Here is a 19,472-nt window from a genome sequence, read left to right as displayed (position 1 = left end):
CATCTGTTTTAAGAGTATTCCTCTGGAGCCTCCTCCTAAGTTCTCTGCTAGACATCTTTCATTGCCCTAATTAGCCCCACTTCTTTTACTGGAGACCTGGAGGTGAGAGCAGAAAAACGTCATAGGAAAACCTGGACCCTAAATCCCGGACTTCACATATTTTAGAGCTCATGCATCGTGCTCATGAGCACTCCAACTGGTGAACCTTTTTCTTCTTCCATGGTGTCGTGGGCTCATCCTGTTTCCCATGTCAGTGGTGTCTTTACTAGCTCTCCTCCAAATCCCAACTTCCACTTTGTTCCAGAGAGAGAGAAGGAGAAGCCTTTCCTCTCCATCACGCAAAGCATTCTTTAGAGAGATGCATTTCTTCCCTCCATGACCTTTTCAGAAGAGAAGATTGCAGTCAGGTGTGGTAGCTCATGCCTGTAACCCCAGCACTTTGGGAGGCTGAGGTAGGCCGATCGCTTGAGGTCAGGAGTTCAAGACCAGCCTGGCCAACGTGGTGAAACCCCATCTCTACTAAAAATACAAAAATTTAGCCAGGCATGATGGTGAGCACCTATAATCCTAGCTACTCAGGAGGCTGAGACACGAGACACACTTGAGCCGGGAAGTGGAGGTTGCAGTGAGCTGAGATTGCGCCACTGTACTTCAGCCTGGTTGACAGAGCGAGACTCCATCTCAAAAAAAAAAAAAAAGAGGAGATTGTTTACCCTTTGCTTAACTGAAATGCCTCCAGGAGTCCAAGAGTGTTCTCCCAAAACAAAACAGAAAATTTCCTTCCTCTTCTCTTCAGACCCACTGTGATGAGCTCAATCTCTGTCTGACGAGTAGCTAAAAAAAATGCTAGTGGCTTTAAAATACCTGTTTGTCCCCCACTTTGAGCCTATAAGATAGTAGAAAATATCAGAGTTCAGTTTCACAGCACAAATGAATAAATGAATGAACCTCCTCTATCTACATATATATATATGTATATGGTAAATACAATATTCTGTATTTACATTGTAAATACAATTTTATATAGCACATATATGTAGTATATAAATACATGTACTTTTCTCTATATAGCATATCATACAGTAAAATATTATAGGGTCAGGCACGGTGGCTCATGCCTGCAATCCCAGTGCTTTGGGAGGCCAAGGCAGGAGGATCGCTTGAGGCCTGAATTTCAAGACCAGCCTGGACAACATATGGAGACCCTGTCTCTACAAAGCATTTAAAAAAGTTAGCCAGACGTGGTGGTGCACACCTGTGGTCCTAGTTGCTTAGGAGACTGAGGCAAGAGGATTGCTTGAGCCCAGGAATTGGAGGCTGCAGTGAGCTATGATTGTGCCACTGTACTCCAGCCTGAATGACAGAGCGAAACTCTGTCTCAAAAAATAAATAAATAAATAAAATAATATATTAAATTACCTAAAAACATTGATACTTTATTATTAGTGGCTCATGTCTTTCTTCATAGGGATTCAGACCCAGCCTTGGTTAATCTCTGGTTAAGAGACGCTGGGCCTTACAGCCAGGTGCTGATGCCTGAAATTATGAGATGAATTTCTGATTCGGCTTCTTGGCTTCACTTGTACTTTTCCATGCCCAAGCCTGGTATCCTCCTCCAATGTTAGCCAGCTCTAGTGTTTAAAAATGATCTCCAAGTCCCCAGGACTGGGGGCAAGGGAGGTGAGAAGAGAGGATGGGACAAGCGTGGGCATTGATCGATGACCTCCTCTTCCTGGAAGAGTCTTCCAAGTATCTGCCCTACCGGTAGCAGGTTATTCTAGGCTCCTAAGTCTGTGGGGGTGCGATGGTGTTAATAACATCCTGTGCTGAGTGGGCACAGGTGGAGGAAGTGGATACCCAGGAAGCTGGAGGAAGGGAAGAGAGGCAGTGAGTGGGTTCACAGGCTGAGAAAAGCACTTTAATGTGCTAGTGGGGTCTGGTGTTAGAATCTGGCTTTGAGGTTCTTTTGGGGGTAACAGCTGTGATCAAAGAACCAGTGCCATTGTGATGGTGGTGAAAGTAATACCTGTTTATGTCTCTTTTTTTTGCTACTTTTTTTATGATGAAAGTCATAGATTCCTTTTTTACATTTAAAAAATATATGTAAGAGAATAAAAATGGATCCCATCGCTAAAAGATTTCATCAAAAAATATCCATGGAGCTTCACCTGTGGCTAGATTCCAGGTTCTGGGAATAGAGAGAGAACAAAACAGACACCCTCCCTCCTTCCTGGAATTTATGAACAGATGAACAAATGAATAAGATATTTTCAGATAGTGATAAAGGCAAGGAAGAAAATACAAGAGAACATACAAGTATCTTGGTGGGAAGTTAGTTTAGCAAGAGGTGATCATTGTTCACATTTGCGTGTGTGGTGTTGAAGGTCTTTCTTACCTTTAGTGTCTGTCCTTCTCTTTGCATTCTGATCTAATTATGCATCATCTATCTAAAAATGAGATCATGATGTACACTCTGTGTTGTAACCTTATTTTTTTTATTTACTTGGAAACATCTTTCTGTTTCATTTATTCATCGGCATCATTATTTTTACAGATGCAGAGCAATTCATCACATAGGCTATACCATACTTACATAACCAGTCTTTTATGATTGCACATAGGTTGCTTCCATTGTGTTGAAAAGATGATGTGTCTGGAAACTGTCCCTTTCCTTACATTGCCACTACCACCTCCCTGGCTTGGGAGGTGGCAGGTCCCTTGCTTGGACCATTGAAGTCGCATCTTAACTAGTTCTCTGGCTTCATTTTATACTCCTCTGCCGAGATTTTATATTTCTGGTCATGCCACTCTTTGGCTTCCAAACTATCATTGGCTCCCTACTGCCTACACAATGAAACCTAAACATCTTGGATTTATGATGGCTGGTTGTGCACTCGTAAAACTGGATGGCTTGAATAAGCATGTGAAAAGATGCTAAATACCCTTAGTCATTACAAAAAATGCAAACCGAAACCACAACTAGATACTACTTCACCTTTATTAGAATGGCTGTTAAAAGCAACAATAACAACAATGGAATATAACAAGTGTTGGCAAGGATGCAGAGAAATTGAAACCCTTGTACATTGCTGGTGGGAATGTAAAATGCTGCAGCCGCTACAGAAAACAATACGATGGTTCCTCAAAAAGCTAAACAGAATTACTATACAACCCAGCAATTTCACTTCTAGGTAGATAACCAAAAGAATTGAAAACAAGGACTTGAACAGATACTTGCTCATCAGTGTCCACTGCAGCATTAGTCACAATAGCTAAAAGGTGGAAACAAACCAAATGTCCATCCACCAATGAAACGATAAAGGGAATGTGGAATATTCATATGATAGGATATTATTTAGGTGTACAAAGGAATGAAGATACAGTACATCCCTCAACATGGATGAAACTTGAAGGCATTATGCTAAGTGATATAAGCCAAACACAAAATGATCAATGTTGTATAATTCCACTTACATGAAATATATAGATTGGGTAAATTTAAGGAGACAGAAAGTAGATTAGAGATTACCATGTTCCTGGGAATGGGGAGTTATTGCTTAATGGGTACAGAGTTTCTGTGAGGGTGATGGAAGAATTTTGGAAGATGGAAGAGTTTCAAGATAGTGATGATAGTTGTACAGCAATGTGAATGTAATTAATGCCATTGAATTGTCAACTTAAAAATGATTAAAATGGCAAATTTTATGTTATGTATATTTTAGTACAATTTTAAAAAAACCTGGATGATATGTCCATTCCTGCCTCCATGCCTTTGCTCACATGGCTTTGCTCTTGCTGGGGAACACTTTTCTTACGTTTTTCCTATTGAAATCTCATTCTGTTTTCAAGGCTGATTTCAAATAGGACCTCCTTCCTTGATGACTTTTCTAACTTATTGTCTCCCTGTGTGTTCTCAAACCAATGTGATCTTCCATTTGTTTGAGCTCTCAGACTATGCTCTATGTCCCTTTGGGGCTGTTTCTTTGCCTTCATCACTTACTAGGCTGTAAGTTCTTTGAGTACAGGGACATTGCCTTATTCATCTTTGCATTATTCATCCAACAAATATTTACTGAGGCCATACTATGTGGTAGCCTGGAATATAATGCCAGTACACTGTAAAAAGTCAATTAATGTTCAATTGAGTTGGCGTGCCATATGTGGTCTGGACCTCAAATTTTTGGAGGACTTTCAGAGTGTGTAACCTAAAGGAGGAGTCAGTTTTCCTCCCTACTTAATAGTCTTGTTGGCGCTCATTCTTGGAAGTAGTAGACTATGATAGGTAGTTTTCTCTTTCTTCTGGGAACATATATCATTCTTCTTTTTGGGAAATCATTTTCTTTCTTCTTCCCTGACTCCAACCCATGTGATTTGAGTGAACTGCCATGTTTTCACATGATCTTGCTCTCTTGGTTGCTGTTGATTGGTTCAAGGTGAACACCTGACCCAAGATGGACCAATCAGAGCTTTGCCCTAGGATTTTTGAAACCAGAACAGAGAGGAGAGCCTGGGGAGCTGAGAAGCCACATTGCCACCTGTGTTAGAAGCTGGCATGCAGCAGGATGTGGCTGCACAGAGAGAATAGAGGAGCAGAGAGAAAAAAACCCTGGTTCCAGTTGCATCAAAGATCCATCTGTATCTTTGTCCCTTTCAGAGCTTGATGTTTCAACACTTCATTGTATTCCTCAAGGCAACAAATTCCCCTTTAGTCTAAGTTAGTTTGAGTTTAGACTCTGTCACTTGCAACCAAATTGCTGCACCTCTCTGAGCCTCAGTTTCCTCATTATAAAGTATTGATAATGACCCCTTCCTCATATTTTAAAAATTTGATGCATATAAAATGCTTATGATGGTTCCTGGCACATAACACACACCCAATAAATGTTAACAATGATTACTATTTGAGTTAGCATTCATAGTGCCTGGAGACGATGTGAATGAGAACATAAGTCTATCAAATAAGAATAGAGATGGCTCTGATTTTTCTTTAAGCTCTATCCAAGACAGAAGGGCCATTTTTTTTTCATGACTTTAGTACCTCTTTGCTTTATGTCCTTGTAAGGCCCAGACATGCCTCCTTCATTGATGACAAGGAGTTCTCCCCACCGTTAGCCAGTTGTCATTAAGGTGTCTCCACTCCAATCTGAGACACAGATGAGCTTGTTCCATACTCTGAAAGGAGCCTCACCTCACTACATTCCCCTTTGGCTCCGGCTGATAGACACGCAGTACACAGTTCCAAGACTTAATTGCATTCTGCTTGTATGTTGCCAAACACTAAAACCTTGTTGTTGGAGTTAAGTGTTTTGGGAAATGGTCTGTAATATTTCACCAACCAAAACTTCAAAAAGTTGGAATTGCTGAATGAGCTGCCAGATCCGAACTTGATCTCCAGTTGGCCCACCTGTGCTCACTGGAGAGGACATGTTGAAACCTTCCCTGTGAGCTCTGTGAATTCGTTTAAGAACTATTCTGTCCCTGCAGTGGCATTGAGTGGCACACAGTAGACTCTCAATTGTGTATTTTAAATATATTATGCATTTTAAAGACACTAAAAGTATAATAACTTCAAATACTTAAATCATGGTTACACTGTGTCAGACACTCTTTCAAGCATCTACATATACTAATGCAGTGGTTCACGAACTCTCCTGCGCATTAGAATCACATGGGTAATTTAAAATAGTCCCGATGCTCAGGCCACACCTTACACCAATGAAATCAGACTCTCCTAAATTGAGAGTTTTAAACACTCCCCAGGTGACTCACATATGTAGTCAACTGTGAGAATCAGGGAATGAAATCATTTAATCTTCATAACACCTTATAAAGCAGGTGCTGCTACTACTCATGTTGCATAAGTGAGGAAACTCAGGCACAACAGACAGGTTAAGTAAGTGACTTGCCCAAGGTCACACAGCTGACAGATGTCAGAGCCAAGTGTTGAACCAGGCTGTGTGGTCCCAGAGTTCATGCCTTTAATCACCAAAACCTATAACCAGAGGCCCACATATTCTTTTTTTATTTGAAAAAATTTATCTTAAGAGTATTTGTTTACACACACACACACACACACACACACCACATTACATGTGTTTACGTTATACAGATTAATTGTATAATGAAAATCTGTGGCCCCATCAACCAAAGAACTAGGGCATTGCCAATAAGGCATACACCTGATGCTCTTTCCCAGTCCAGGGCCCCAGGTCCCCTCCACAGAGCTCATCGTTATCCTGAGTTTGGGAGTGTATCACTGCTTTGCATATATAAAGTCATACCTACACAGCATGTGTTTTACTCTTGCTTATTCATGTTTTATAAAAATGAGATCATGCTATTATATGTAGTCTTCTGGTTTTAATTTTTTTCCTACTATTTCCCAAATTTTTTTTTTAATTTTTATTTTAGGTTCGGGGTACATGTGCAGGTTTGTTGTACATTAATAGGTAAACTTGTGTCTTGGGGGTTTGTGGTACAGTTTATTTCATCACCCAGGTATTAAGTACCCAAATAGTTATTTTTTCTGCTCTTCTCCCTCCTCCTACCCTCCATCCTCAGGTAGGCTCCAGTGTCTGTGGTTCTCTTCTTCGTGTCTACGAGTTCTCGTCATTCAGCTCCCACTTATCAGTGAGAACATGCAGTATTTGGTTTTCTGTTTCTGTGTTAGTTTGCCAAGGATAATGAGCCTCTAGCTCCATCTATGTTCCTGGAAAACATGATCTCATTCTTTTTTATGACGGCATAGTATGCCATGGTGTATATGTACCACATTTTCTTTATCCAATCTGTCATTGAGAAGCCTGCATATTCTCTTATTCTTATTCTCTGTACCCATCCCACTGTCTAGTTCAAACTCCCATGCTCTCATAATGTCTCCTGGACATTTCAAAGTCTCCTCATTGGTCTTCTTTCTTGAGTCTCAGGCTAACTCAGCTCTGTCCAATGGAATTATAATGCGAGCCACATATGTAATTTTAAATTTTCCACTGGCCACATTAAACAAGTAAAAAGCAGGATAGATTAATTTTAATACCATCTTTTATTTAACCCAATATATTCCAAATATCCTTTTGACACATAATCAATATTAAACAATATTAACGAGATAGTCTACATTCCTTTTTTCATACTCAGTGTTCAAAGTCCCCTGTGTATTTTATACTTATAGTTGTTGAAAAATCACAAAATCTGTGCATTTAGATAAAGAGACTTTATTTTTTTAAAAAGGGTTACAGTCTACAAGGTGGCCATCCTGCAGGCTGGGAACCATACTTCTGGCCAAGGTCATTAGCAGGCATTTTGAAGGAGGAGGGGTTGGTTTTTTTTTGTTTTTTTTTTTGAGATGGAGTCTCGCTTTGTTGCCCAGGCTGAAGTGCAGTGGCGTGATCTCGGCTCACTGCAGGCTTCGCCTCCTGGGTTCATGCCGTTCTCCTGCCTCAGCCTCCCTAATAGCTGGGACTACAGGTGCCCGCCACCACGCCTGGCTAATTTTTGTATTTTTAGTAGAGACGGGGTTTCACCTTGTTGGCCAGGATGGCCTCGATCTCCTGACCTCGTGATCTGCCCACCTTGGCCTCCCAAAGTGCTGGGATTACAGGTGTGAGCCACTGGGCCCGGCCAGGAGGAGGAGGGGTTGGACAGGAATTTTAGCTCACTGGGGTGGCCAAGTATGCATATTCAATAGGTTATGAGAGGAGTTATGAATATTTATAAAGGCAGTTATGACACATGTATTGAACAAATATGCATGTGACATGTGACAGACATATCACCCCACTTTGGGGTGGGGCTTGATATTTAAATGTATTATAATTAGATCCTATGTGTCAAAAGGTCTTTTTAGAACAGAAGCACTCATGTGCACAGCCTCTGTAAACTGGCCAGAATCAGTCCATGGTCGGTGGTCTTTTTTATTAGGAGAAAGTTATTGAAATCAGTCTCTTGCCTAATCAAAGCTGTAGTTATGGCTGGTGGAAAGGGAACGGTGCGGAGGAGGATCAGTCAGTCAGTGTCTGGTGGTTGGTTCGTTGCAGTTGCTTTAACACTGCTTATCTCAAGGCCAGCACTTGTTTAGCTGCTAGAGAAAAAGAAAAACCTTGTGGCAGTTAGAGTATAGTTTATTCTTTAAGTGAAGGAGTGTGTGACTGAACCCTTTCCTGGCATGGCCTTAGGCCCTGTTTGTAACTTGGTATCTTATTGCTACAAAGAGTTCATTTTGTCGGTCTTGTGATCTCTATTTTAACATTAACGCTGGTCAGTTGTGTGTAAACTACACAAAAGAGGGGGTATAACGAGGTGTGTCAGACCTCTGGTTCTTGTCATGGTCATGAACTCAGTTTTTAAGGTTTTTCTGGGGGTCTCTTTGGCCAAAAGGGGGTTTGTTCTGTCAGTGGGGCCGGGGGCTTAAGATTTTATTTTTAGTTTACAGAGCACATCTCAATTTGGACTGGCCATGTGTCCAATGCTCAATAGCCACACGTGGCTAATGACCCTCATATTAGATGGTGCAGCTCTAACCCATTCCCCACTCTGCAGACAGAGCAAACTTTCTAAAATGTAAATATCACCAGTTTTCTCAACAATTTAGAACATATCCCTGGCTTCCTATTACTCTCAAGACAAATTCCTCAAGGTTCTTTGTGATTTATTTCCAACTCACCCTTCTAGGCTATTTTTCTGTAACTTCACATAGGGACCTTCCAGCCCTATCAAACTTCATTTTTCTCCCTGAATACATAATTGTTTTTCAGGTCACTGTGACTTTGCACAGGCGGTTTTCTCCACCTGAAAGGTCATTCCTGTTCTCTTGTTCTTTCCAGTTCTTCACCTACAACACTCCTTTTCCCCTCAAATGCCTTCTCATTTATTTAAAAAATCTTCGAGGATTCATCTGGGATGGATTAGTCCAACCCTCCTGTGCATTCATATGGAACCTTGAATACAGCTTTTATCATATTTGTTGGTAGCTGCCTATGTGCTCACATCTCTCACAAGGCCAAGTGCTTCACCAGAGCAAGGATCATGGCTTGTCTCCCTTTCTGCTCCCAGTACCTTTCTCTCTCAGTGCCTGTCAAATATTCGACACATAATATTAGACCCCATTCCCTCCATTCATTTGTAATACTTGCCTGGCCTTGGTTGAAATGTAGATTTGGGACCCTCATAATCTAGCTCTCTGATTTTACAGATGGGGAAACTGAAGCCCTAGAGGAAAAGAAGACTAAATGTATTACCATCTGACCCGCTTCCTGGCTAGCCTGTTCACCTATCTGCTGTTCTTCACTGGTGAGTTTTCTGCAAATGTAAAATGGCATTAAATTGAAGAAGACAGGAGGAGGCCAGTTGGCCTGCTTTATGCAATCAGTGGTTCATGAAATCATAAAGTGTAAACAAAATGTTTGTAAATGAGACCGCATTTCAGATGCCCTAGAGTTTCTAGACCTGTAATGCAATCCTCTTACAAGTTCTGGTATAATGAGAAAGGGGTGTTAAATTTATTGTCTTTGTAAATTTGTATCCCTTTCCTCCTCTATTGGAACTGCTTTACAAGTGAGATCCAGCTGCTGTTTTAGCAAACTTGGATGGCGATGTTTCTGTGTCACCCCAAGTAAAAATGGTTTGGGGTGGGTGATCTGTTTCTTTGATCCCTTGAAGCCTCAGCTCTCTTTTTTATCATGGGGTAGGGGCGGGGAGAAAGAGAGAGAAAGATTTAGAATGTGCTCAGAACAGCCAGTTTATGGGGTGAACTAAAGAACATTGCAGAGCATTATTTCATGCTCCTTGATTTAGACACTTGGCCACTTGACTCCCATTAAACTGGAAATTGCATGTTTAAAAAAACCTCTATGTAAAGTTAAGTTTTTTATGCACAAGTTAGGTGCACTGTTTCTCTTGGCAAACTCACTTTTGTTGGGAGAGAAGCTAGAGAACAAAGGAGGAGATAGAGGAGGGGTTAATTAGGATATCAGTTGCCTGGGGTCATTTAATGCAAGGGAAGATAACTAATCTTTCAGCATCTGAGAGCATCATCGGGGTACAGAGAGAGGAATGCCAATTCATAGGTACCCTTGATGCTCTAGAATTAATATTAGGAGATTTAAAGAAGAGGCATTGGAAGCTTATCAGAAGTAACACTGGGGATGAGAAGACAAGAATGCCACTATTATCCCTTCCACATTGTGGAATGCCCAACTTCTCCTGGGTTTCTTGGCTTGCCTGACACCAGACACGTGGTCTCTTTCTCAGTATAGACTGAATGAGGGTGCCAGGGTCAATCCACACCCAAACTACTCGTAAAACTTCAAATAGACTTTTGCTAACATAGCTATAAATATAAGTTCTAATATTTTTTTCTGCTCCCTAATGGATCATCTTGTGCAACCCTTCCACTTTGAAGACCATTGAGCTAGGAAATTTACTTACCCAGCGCCTCTTTTCACAGTGGTAGAGACATGAGGGTTGGCTCTGATAACAGTCCCCACCTTGCATTTGTTTCATGCTCTTTTAAATCCAAATTGGCACTTTCACACCTGCTGCAAAACGGAGTGATAAAACATCTGTGTTCTTAGTCTTTCCCTTTTCTCTTGATTGATGTTGTGAATTTAACTCAGGATTTCGTCTTAGCATTACCTGCATGACATATCCCATAGCAGTGCCTTTCTCTACGACCTCACTCGCCCTCTTAGAGGAAGAGGTGCCTAGAATTTGACTATGCTTATATACAGATATCTTTTCTTTCTCCTGCTGCATTAATTGGGAATCAGTTTGTTACAAGTGAAGGAAATCAAATTAAATCTGGCTTCCGCAGAAAGAGAAGCTGTTAGCCACCATAACCAAAAGTTCAAAGATCTGGCTAGAGAGCCAGGGGCCCGAATGATGTGACCAATATTTGATCTCTCTTTTGCTGCATTTCTTGGCTTTGTTTTCCTCCCTTTGTTGGCAGTTTCTCTCTGTGTGTTGGTTCCCAGAAGCAGTAGGCTTGTTTTATCCTTAGTGTCAACAGTTCCAGAAGAAAGAGGGCTTCTTGTTCTCTCTTCCAGTTCCAACAGAAGTTCGGGAATTGAGCTTTATTGGATTACTTTGGGTGTCCATCCTGAGCCATTTGCTATGATTAGGGAAATGTCATGCTTGCATTATCCAGGTCTTGGTCACATGCGCACACCTGGCACTGGATTGGAGCACTGCTCAGTCCACAATGAATGAGAGTCAGGAGGAAGGGATTGTTGCCTAAAGAAGAGGGAGTGGGTAGACACAAGCTACACATGTGTTCCACCTTTGAGTGAGGACTTTCCTTGACAGAGGCTCAACCACAGGGTTGGAACGATACAGTCCTTTGCCTGAATTACAGCTTTCATTTTGCTATGCAATTGTGATGCCAACTATCCGGAGGTAGGTCAAAACTTTCAGATTAAGGGTACACAAGAATGTCTTCAATTAAGACACCATTCATAGTGGTCCCAGGCCACCTATACTTCTGACCAGCTGGCTACAATTTGAGGGTTCCCACTAGCCCCTCTGGTCCATTAATTCACTATCATATATATCATACTTTGTTGAGTTCTTATCTGTTTATAAGACAGAACAACCCACAGAACTCAACAAAATATGATATAGATGGTTACAATTTTATTATAAAGGATATAAATCAAAAGATCCAAATTAAGAGTGACACAGAGTGAAGTCTGGGAGGGTCCAAGATGTGGCATTTCCATGTCTTCAGGATATCGATATATGATTATTGAATAGGGAAACTCACTGGAATGTTGGATGTTCAGAGTTTTTATTAGGGCTTCATCATGTAGACATGCTTGGTTGAATCAATGGCCATGTGATTGAACCCCACCTCCAACCCTCCTTCTGTCCCCAGCACACAGGAGGATGAAAAGATACAATGTGGTTCAAAACCCCAACCCTCTAATCACATTGTTGGTCTTTCTGGCATGACCAGCTTCCAGCCAAAAACTATCTAGGGACCCACTGTGGATCATCTCATTAGCATAAACTCAGGGGTGATCTGTGGGTCCCACCATGAATAACAAAGAAACTCTTCTCACTCAGGAACTTCTAAGGGTTTAGAGGCTCTCTCCCAGAAACTGTGGATAAAGACCAAACCAATTCCTTACGATACACCACTCCTCTGTGCTGGATCCCAACCTCTTCCCAGGCCTGGAAACTAACACTGTCCAAAATTCACTGTCTCCTCTGCTGCCACCACTTCTGGACCCAACACCAACTCTGGCTGAGGCTTTCAGCCTCTTCCTCCCTCAGCCCATCAGAGGTCGCCTTTGGGGTCTCCTCCTGAACCCTACTGTCCCCTATTCCAAGCCCTTCTTTCTTTTCCTTCCAAAGCTAGTGACTTTGGAAGAGTCCACCTCTCTGTGTCTCAGTTTCTTCATTGGTAAATGTAGGATGTGGATTGGTTGCAACTCAGCTGTTACTTCTTCCAGTAAGCCTTCTCTAGAGGACACTTTTGTTTTTTTGTGAGTAGCCTCTGAGTCCTTTTCCTTTTCTTGGGAAACTTTCACTCTATGAGATTAATATTTCTCCTATTATGAAAGTCAAAAAATCCAGATACTTGCTTTCTCAGCTTTTTTTGTCAGCTAGGATATGAGCATGTGACTTAGGTTTTGCAATCGGATTTTTATGTTTTCAGAGGCAGTAATGTAAAGACTCAGAGTTAAATTAGCCAGAATCAGATTCTACTGCTTGCATATAAAGACACTGGCTGATGTACCTTTTTTGACTTGCCAGACTATGTGCTCCATCTTTTTCTGCCATTGTTGTCATAGCTAAGGTGTATTGAGTCTTTACTGTAAGCTGGATGCTTTACACAGCCTATCTCACTGAATTTTTTTTTTTTTTTGAGATGGAGTCTCACTCTGTCATCCAGGCTGGAGTGCAGTGGCGTGATCTCAGCTCACTACAACCTCTGCCTCCCGGGTTCAAGCGATTCTTCTGCCTCAGCCTCCAGAGTAGCTGGGATAACAGGTGCCTGCCACCACTCCTGGCTAGTTTTTATATTTTTAGTAGAGAGGGGTTTCCCCATGTTGGCCAGGCTGGTGGTCTCGAACTCCTGACCTCAAGTGATCTGCCCACCTTGGCCTCCCATAGCGTTGGGATTACAGGCGTGAGCCACCAAGCCTGGCCCAGGCTATCTCATTGACTCTTTAGTGGTGTTCTCATTTTACAGATGAGATATATAGAAGTGAAGATACCTCTCAAGGTCATACAGCCAATGAGAACACAACTAGGATCTGAAATTTCTCAGTCTGACACCTGAACATTCTGTTTTAACCATCACATGATAACACCACTATTTAACCTTTGGAGGACACAGGCTCTCTTTATACCTCTGGCATCTCTCAAATAGCCTGGAGCATGGTAGGTACTCAATGTTATGCAAGCTCAGGTAGATGACAAGGTCTCACCTGGCTCAAACACTCTATGAGTTTCCTACGTCCACCCATCAAACTGCAGCCGTTCTTCTTTCAGCCCCCTTCTCCCACTTGTTACCTCCAGGACTTAGCATCTAATCAATATAAAGTATTCTTCACCTCCTTCCCACCCCTGTTCCCATGAACACCTTAAAATGGATGTTGAAAATCTTCCTCAGTCACCAGTTTTTCATTTTCACCCCTGTTCCTAGATTATTTTGACTTTGGGGATGAAGATGTCTCTGCCTCGTGAAGGGCTTTGTACTGTGTCATATGTTCTCTGCCTTACCCCCAGCTCCTTGGTGACCCCTGAGTTTCACATCTTTGGGAAGGTTTTAGCAGAGTTAATGTTGCCATTTGCAAGACACACTGCAGCCTTTTTGTGGAGTCCCAAATATAACAAATCTGGGTTCTCTTTGGCATGATGACATCTTGCTTGAAAGAGTCAAAGGCTTTCTCTGAGATTTGCAGACGAGGGAGTTATCATTCAAACAGCTATCAAAAGAGCAGATGTTAGTTAAGGGCGAGGCGTGAGAATGATATTGTTATTGGTTTATGCAACTGAGTATTTTCAGCTTCAAGTAGCAGAAAACCCAGACTCAACTGCTTTGGGCAATGAAGGTTGTATCAACTCACTTCAAAATGTTCCAATCAAGGTGATTCTCTTGAATCTACCCCTTGTTGGCAGCAACGTGCCTGCACAATTTAGTGAAGACATGATAACTTCTGGGAAAGGACTGTTTTCCTCTGTGCTCTTTTTTTTTTTTTTTTTGAGATGGAGTCTTGTTCTATCACCCAGGCTGAAGTGCAATGGCGTGATCTCGGTTCACTGCAACCTCCGCCTCCCGGGTTCAAGTGATTCTTCTGCCTCAGCCTCCCGAGTAGCTGGGATTACAGGCGCCCACCACCAAGCCCAGCTAATTTTTGTATTTTTAGTAGAGATGAGCTTTCACCAGGTTGACCAGGCTGGTCTCGAACTCCTGACCTCAGGTGATCCACCTGCCTTGGCCTCTCAAAGTGCTGGGATTAAGTGATTGCATGAGCCACCGTGCCCAACCTCCTCTGTGTTTGTTTTTAAGAAGAAACAAACCTTTCTCAGGAGCCTCCTCTTGCAAACCTGGGGTCACATGACCACCTATAAATCAACCCTAGCATGGGGAATGGAATTGCCGGTATAGATTTAGACCAATCAAGATTTATCCTGATTCACATGGGAAGGGGTAGACACTTGAACAAAATCAGGACTCCTAGCAAAAGAAGAATGGGAAATGGCTGTTGAATAGCATCCGTGGTGATAGATATAATCCCAAAAGGCAAGTGGGTGAGACTTTTCTTCAGAACATTAAAAGTGAATTGGGACAAAGGATGGGGGTATTTCTGGCTTAAGTCATGTGATGGAAGGGACTAGCTCTGTGATGTTTAATAGAAAACCTGCCCCAAGCTCTGAAAGTAGACTTTTTACTTTTAAAAGTCTAAGGTCAAAGGAATGCCTCAGCTCTATTCTCTCCAACCTATTGGGTCATTGAGGGAACTGTTTGTGCTGGCCTTGCCTTAGGACACTGAGCTGTGAGCTTATTTCTTATACTATCAGGCTCCACCTTTGCCAGGATGGGCAGTCTCACATCTAAGCCAGCCTCCTGGACATCTCTATTTCCTAGAAGGCAGTGGGGATCTGAGGAATCCTGATGAGTCTAACCCTGATGATGGCTTCTTTTAGTTTCTCTCAGTCATCCATCCGTCCATCCATCCATCCATCTGTCCACTCAAGTATTCATCCATTTATCCAGTCAACTGTTCATCCATCCATGCATCCATCCATCCATGCATCCATCCATCCATCCATCCATCCATCCATCCATCCATCCATCCATCCATCTATCCATCCATGAATCCATCCATGAATCCATCCATCCATCCATCCATCCATCCATTCAGTTGATGCCAGAAATGTTATGAGAAGTTCTGGGAATACAATAACAAATAAAGCAGATGTAGTCCTTGCCCTCATGAAGGCTAAATCTAGTTGGGAAGACAGGTAATAAGTAAACAAACAAAAAAAAAATTCAGAGCTATTTTGAGACTAGGCCAGAAAGGAATTTGTCCCCTCTCCACTTTTCACTAGTGTGGTTCCTTTGCCCCAGGGTAGTGTGGTGGAGAAAGCTACAGAGTTAAATAGCCAGATCCAAATCTCAAATTACTTGGTGTGTCATGTCTTCAAAATGTGGGTGAGATTTGCTTTGCACATCTCAGAGAATTGCTTTGAAGATCACATGGTGCTAATGGATGTGAACGCCCTTCAAAAATGTAAATGGTTTCTAAATTTTATTATCACTAAAGCTCGAGCTCTGATTCCCCCCCAAAAGATGACCAATTTGAACCCCAAAACAAGATCCTTTAAGTAGAGAGGCAGTGTAATGTGGTTAAAACAATATTGCAAAATTTCAAGACGACCACGATTTGAACTCTTGATTAATTGCTTGAAGGCGTGTGACTTGGGCAAGCCCCTTCACCTCCTTTAGCTTCAATTTTCTGTCATCTGTAAATGTGAATAAGCATAATAATGCTAGCTTCACAGGATAATTACAAGGAATCAACCAGCAAATGCATATGAATTACATAGTGCCTAGCATAAGGCACTTAGAAAAGTTTCATGTTTATTAAATTCTTACTCTACATTATCTTTATCTGACTTCCCTGGCTACCTCCAGATCCCAAAACAGAGGACACTCAACGTCAGCCATGCAGGTGAAGCTCAGGGACTGAAATGAGCAGTATTGGGTAAAGAGGAAGTGATGCAGGCATTGTTTTAACATTAGCTTGGGCTTTTATTTTGATATCATTCTTTACAATTGGTCATAGCTTTTGGTCCAGGTCCTCCCTTACCTGCGAACCTTTAAATGAAATGCCAAGGCAGGGTGGTGACAACAGTCTGGGTATTGGTTTTAATGCACTGGTGTGGACCTTCAGCCTCTTTCCTCCTTCATATACAGTAGGAAGATAGGAAGTGAAATGACCACCAACATAGCAAATTAATGCAGAAGTTTGTATACTAAGCTCACTATGTCTGTTAAAAAGAAAAAAGATTACCTACCCCAATTATGTAGCTTTGGGCAGGTTTCTCAACTTTCTACACACCAGTTTCCTCCACAACAAAGTGGGGGTCAGAGTGATATCTACCTCATAGAGCTGTTGTGAGGATAAACTATAATTGAATGCAAAGCACTTACAACAATGCGTGGTATACAGTAAGCACACAAGGAATGCTTCATTTTAGTTAATTAATTAAAAATGTTTTGCTTATACATGCAAAGAATATCCCTGGAAAGTAATACAAGTTACTGGATACAGTGTGAGTGCCTCTGTAAACCGGAATGGGGGTCTGAGAGTTGGAAGGGGAGGAATACTCACTACTTAGTGGATATCCTTTTGCACTGCTAGGATTTTTACCCTATGCATACATTCCTTTTCCACAAAAATGACAAAAACTATTCTGAGTAGTGCCAACCCCCCGTTCATCTACATATTTACCATATTACGTTCACCAGCCCTCCCTGTCTCTGTTTTTTGGGGAAGACTAGAACATTCCTCTTCACTCTTAAATTTATCCTCAAGCGGGGTCAGCAAAGATGACTGATGGCCCCAATCTGGTCTATGGTCTCTTTTTGTGTGACCTCTAATTTACAGTTAAAAGTTTAAAGGTGTAAAAAAACAGTTTTTACACCTTTAAAGGACTGTATAAATAAAAAGAACATGCAACAGATATTTTTTATCCAGTCCTTTACAGAAAAAAGCTTCTCTAGCGCACATGTAGTTTAAAAAGCTCTCATGTTAACCACTTAGATGGCTTGGTCAGAGCTGTGGGACAGTGACTCCTGGGGACCCAACACCTAGTAGGCGCTCAATTAAGATTATGATGGAGAGGCTAACAAGCAAAAAAATTTCTTCCCGTGGCTCTTCTCAGAACCTGGAAGCTGGGAGGCGATGTGTTGTCTTGTCCTGGTCCCCAATCTATTTTAGTAGTAAAAGGTCTTCCTTTGTTTGAGTAAACACTCTTTGTCTAAGCAGAAGAGGTCTTGTTGCTGCTGTTTAATACTTGCCTTCTTTTTTTTTTTGGCAAGAAAGTGACATTCTGCTGGAGGGCAGGGTGGGAGAGTAATACTAATAAAGGCCACTAGATGGAGGTACAGCTCTGAGAAACAGGCTCAGAAACTGCCAAGCGGGAGGGCGGAGTGAGTCTTGCAATTTCAGATTGCCCCTGATTGGGACAAACAGACTTCAATTTAGACTTGGCTCTGCCACTTACCTGCTATGTGACTATTGGACAATCTTAAGTCTCGATATCCTTCTTTGCAAAATGGGGATTATAATAATGCCCACCTCAGAGGGATGCTGTGAGCATCGAATAAGGTAATACTGGAGAAGGCACTCTGGAAACAGTGGAATACAGTACAAATGTGAGCTAATACAATTCATGAAAGCCTCCTCATTAGATGAGCTCAATTCCAAAAGTGCAATAACTCTCGTGACCTCCTTGTTTCATAGCAGAGGGGGCTGGAGGTCGGAGGGCAGGGATGGGGAGGGGGTTCATAATCAGCTGGACATGCGTACAAAACACTACTCAGAGCCTCTATTTCATCATCTGCAAAACAGGAAGGATATAAGAGCCCTTCTTTGCAGGCTTGTGAAGATGGAATGAGATCATATATGCCAAGCATTTTGCACGAGGTCTGGAACTAAGCAGCCCTTCAATAAATGTTATTAAAAAAAAAATTTTTTTTTTATTTCCTTTGAGCCAGAGTCTCACGCTGTCACTCAGGCTGGAGTGCAATGCCATGATTTCAGCTCACTGTAACCTCCACCTCCCGGGTTCAAGTGATTCTCCTGCCTCAGCCTCCTGAGTACCTGAGATTACAGGCATACACCACCACACCTGGCTAATTTTTGTATTTTTAATAGAGACTGGGTTTTACCATGTTGGTCAGGCTGGTCTTGAACTCCTGACATCAGGTGATCCACCCACCTTGGCCTCCCAAAATGCTGGGATCACAAGCTTGAGCCACTGCATCCAGTCAGTAAATGTTACTTTGTGAGTAGGCTTCTTGATGCTTTTTGTTATTCTGTCCTCAAGACCCCCTCTCTCCTCTCCTCTTCTTGCCTCTCTTCCCATTTCTTCCTTTGACTGTCTTGACCTATGGGATGTTGCTGCTATGTTTCTGTCTCCAGTGCAGCCTCCTTTCCTGAGTTATGCATCCCCCCACCAGGCTGTCCCTCAGGCATCTCCAACTTAATATGCTTAAAACATAACTCCTCACCTTCTCATTACGAATTTCTTTTCTTCCTGTTCTCCTGGTACATTTAAGGCATCACCTTCCACTCGTGATTCCTGATATTCCTGCCCTCCCACCCCTTACTTATAATCCATCACACCAAGTTCTGTTGATTCTTCTGTTTAAATATCTTTCCAATGAGTGTCTTCACCCCGTCTCCACCACCATTGTTCTCCCCACAATCATCGCCACAGCCTCATCTTAGCTCCTTGTTCCTTGTGAGTGCCATTTTTCTCCCTTGAAAGCAAATGCAATTATTCCCTTCCTCAAAATCCTTCCATGGATTCCTATTTCCAGGCAGATAAAGCCCAAACTTCCAACATGGCTTAGAAGGCATCTGAAAGATCTGGCTTCTACTTCCCTCCCCAACACCCCTCCTCCCTTTCTCTGTCCCGCACTCCCAATTCGAAATATGGCCCAGCTGGACTTATGTTTAGGTCCTCAAATGACAAATTAAGCTTCTTTTTTGCCTCTTGGCCTTTGCGCATGCTGTTCCTTTTGCCTGGAACATTCTTTCTTCCCTCCTTATCTGCCTGCCCATCTCTCTCTGGCTAACTCTAGCTCAACTTACAGGTATCAGTCACCTCTTCTCAAAAGCCTTCCTGACATCTCAGGTATGAGTTAGTGCTCCCCTCCCTCATGTCCACTGGTACCTTTTTGTGCTTGCTTTAATTTGGCACCATTGCACTGATTATCTTGTGTAATTAAA

General features: G+C 42.1%; 1 long non-coding RNA gene across 1 annotated transcript in view; it reads left to right on the top strand.

Annotated features, from left to right (window-relative positions):
- The window catches only part of LOC134737627 (uncharacterized), a 278,740-nt gene that overhangs the window by 104,882 nt on the left and 154,386 nt on the right, over positions 1 to 19,472 (top strand). Inside the window, exon 2 of the long non-coding RNA XR_010122715.1 lies at positions 9,191 to 9,288. This is a non-coding gene — a long non-coding RNA (uncharacterized LOC134737627). The remainder of the gene's footprint in view (positions 1 to 9,190; positions 9,289 to 19,472) is intronic.

Source organism: Pongo pygmaeus, chromosome 10 (assembly GCF_028885625.2).
Source record: "Pongo pygmaeus isolate AG05252 chromosome 10, NHGRI_mPonPyg2-v2.0_pri, whole genome shotgun sequence".
Lineage (NCBI taxonomy): Eukaryota > Metazoa > Chordata > Mammalia > Primates > Hominidae > Pongo > Pongo pygmaeus.
The sequence above is the reverse complement of the archived record's forward strand: the minus strand, read 5'-3'. Positions and strand labels throughout refer to the sequence as shown.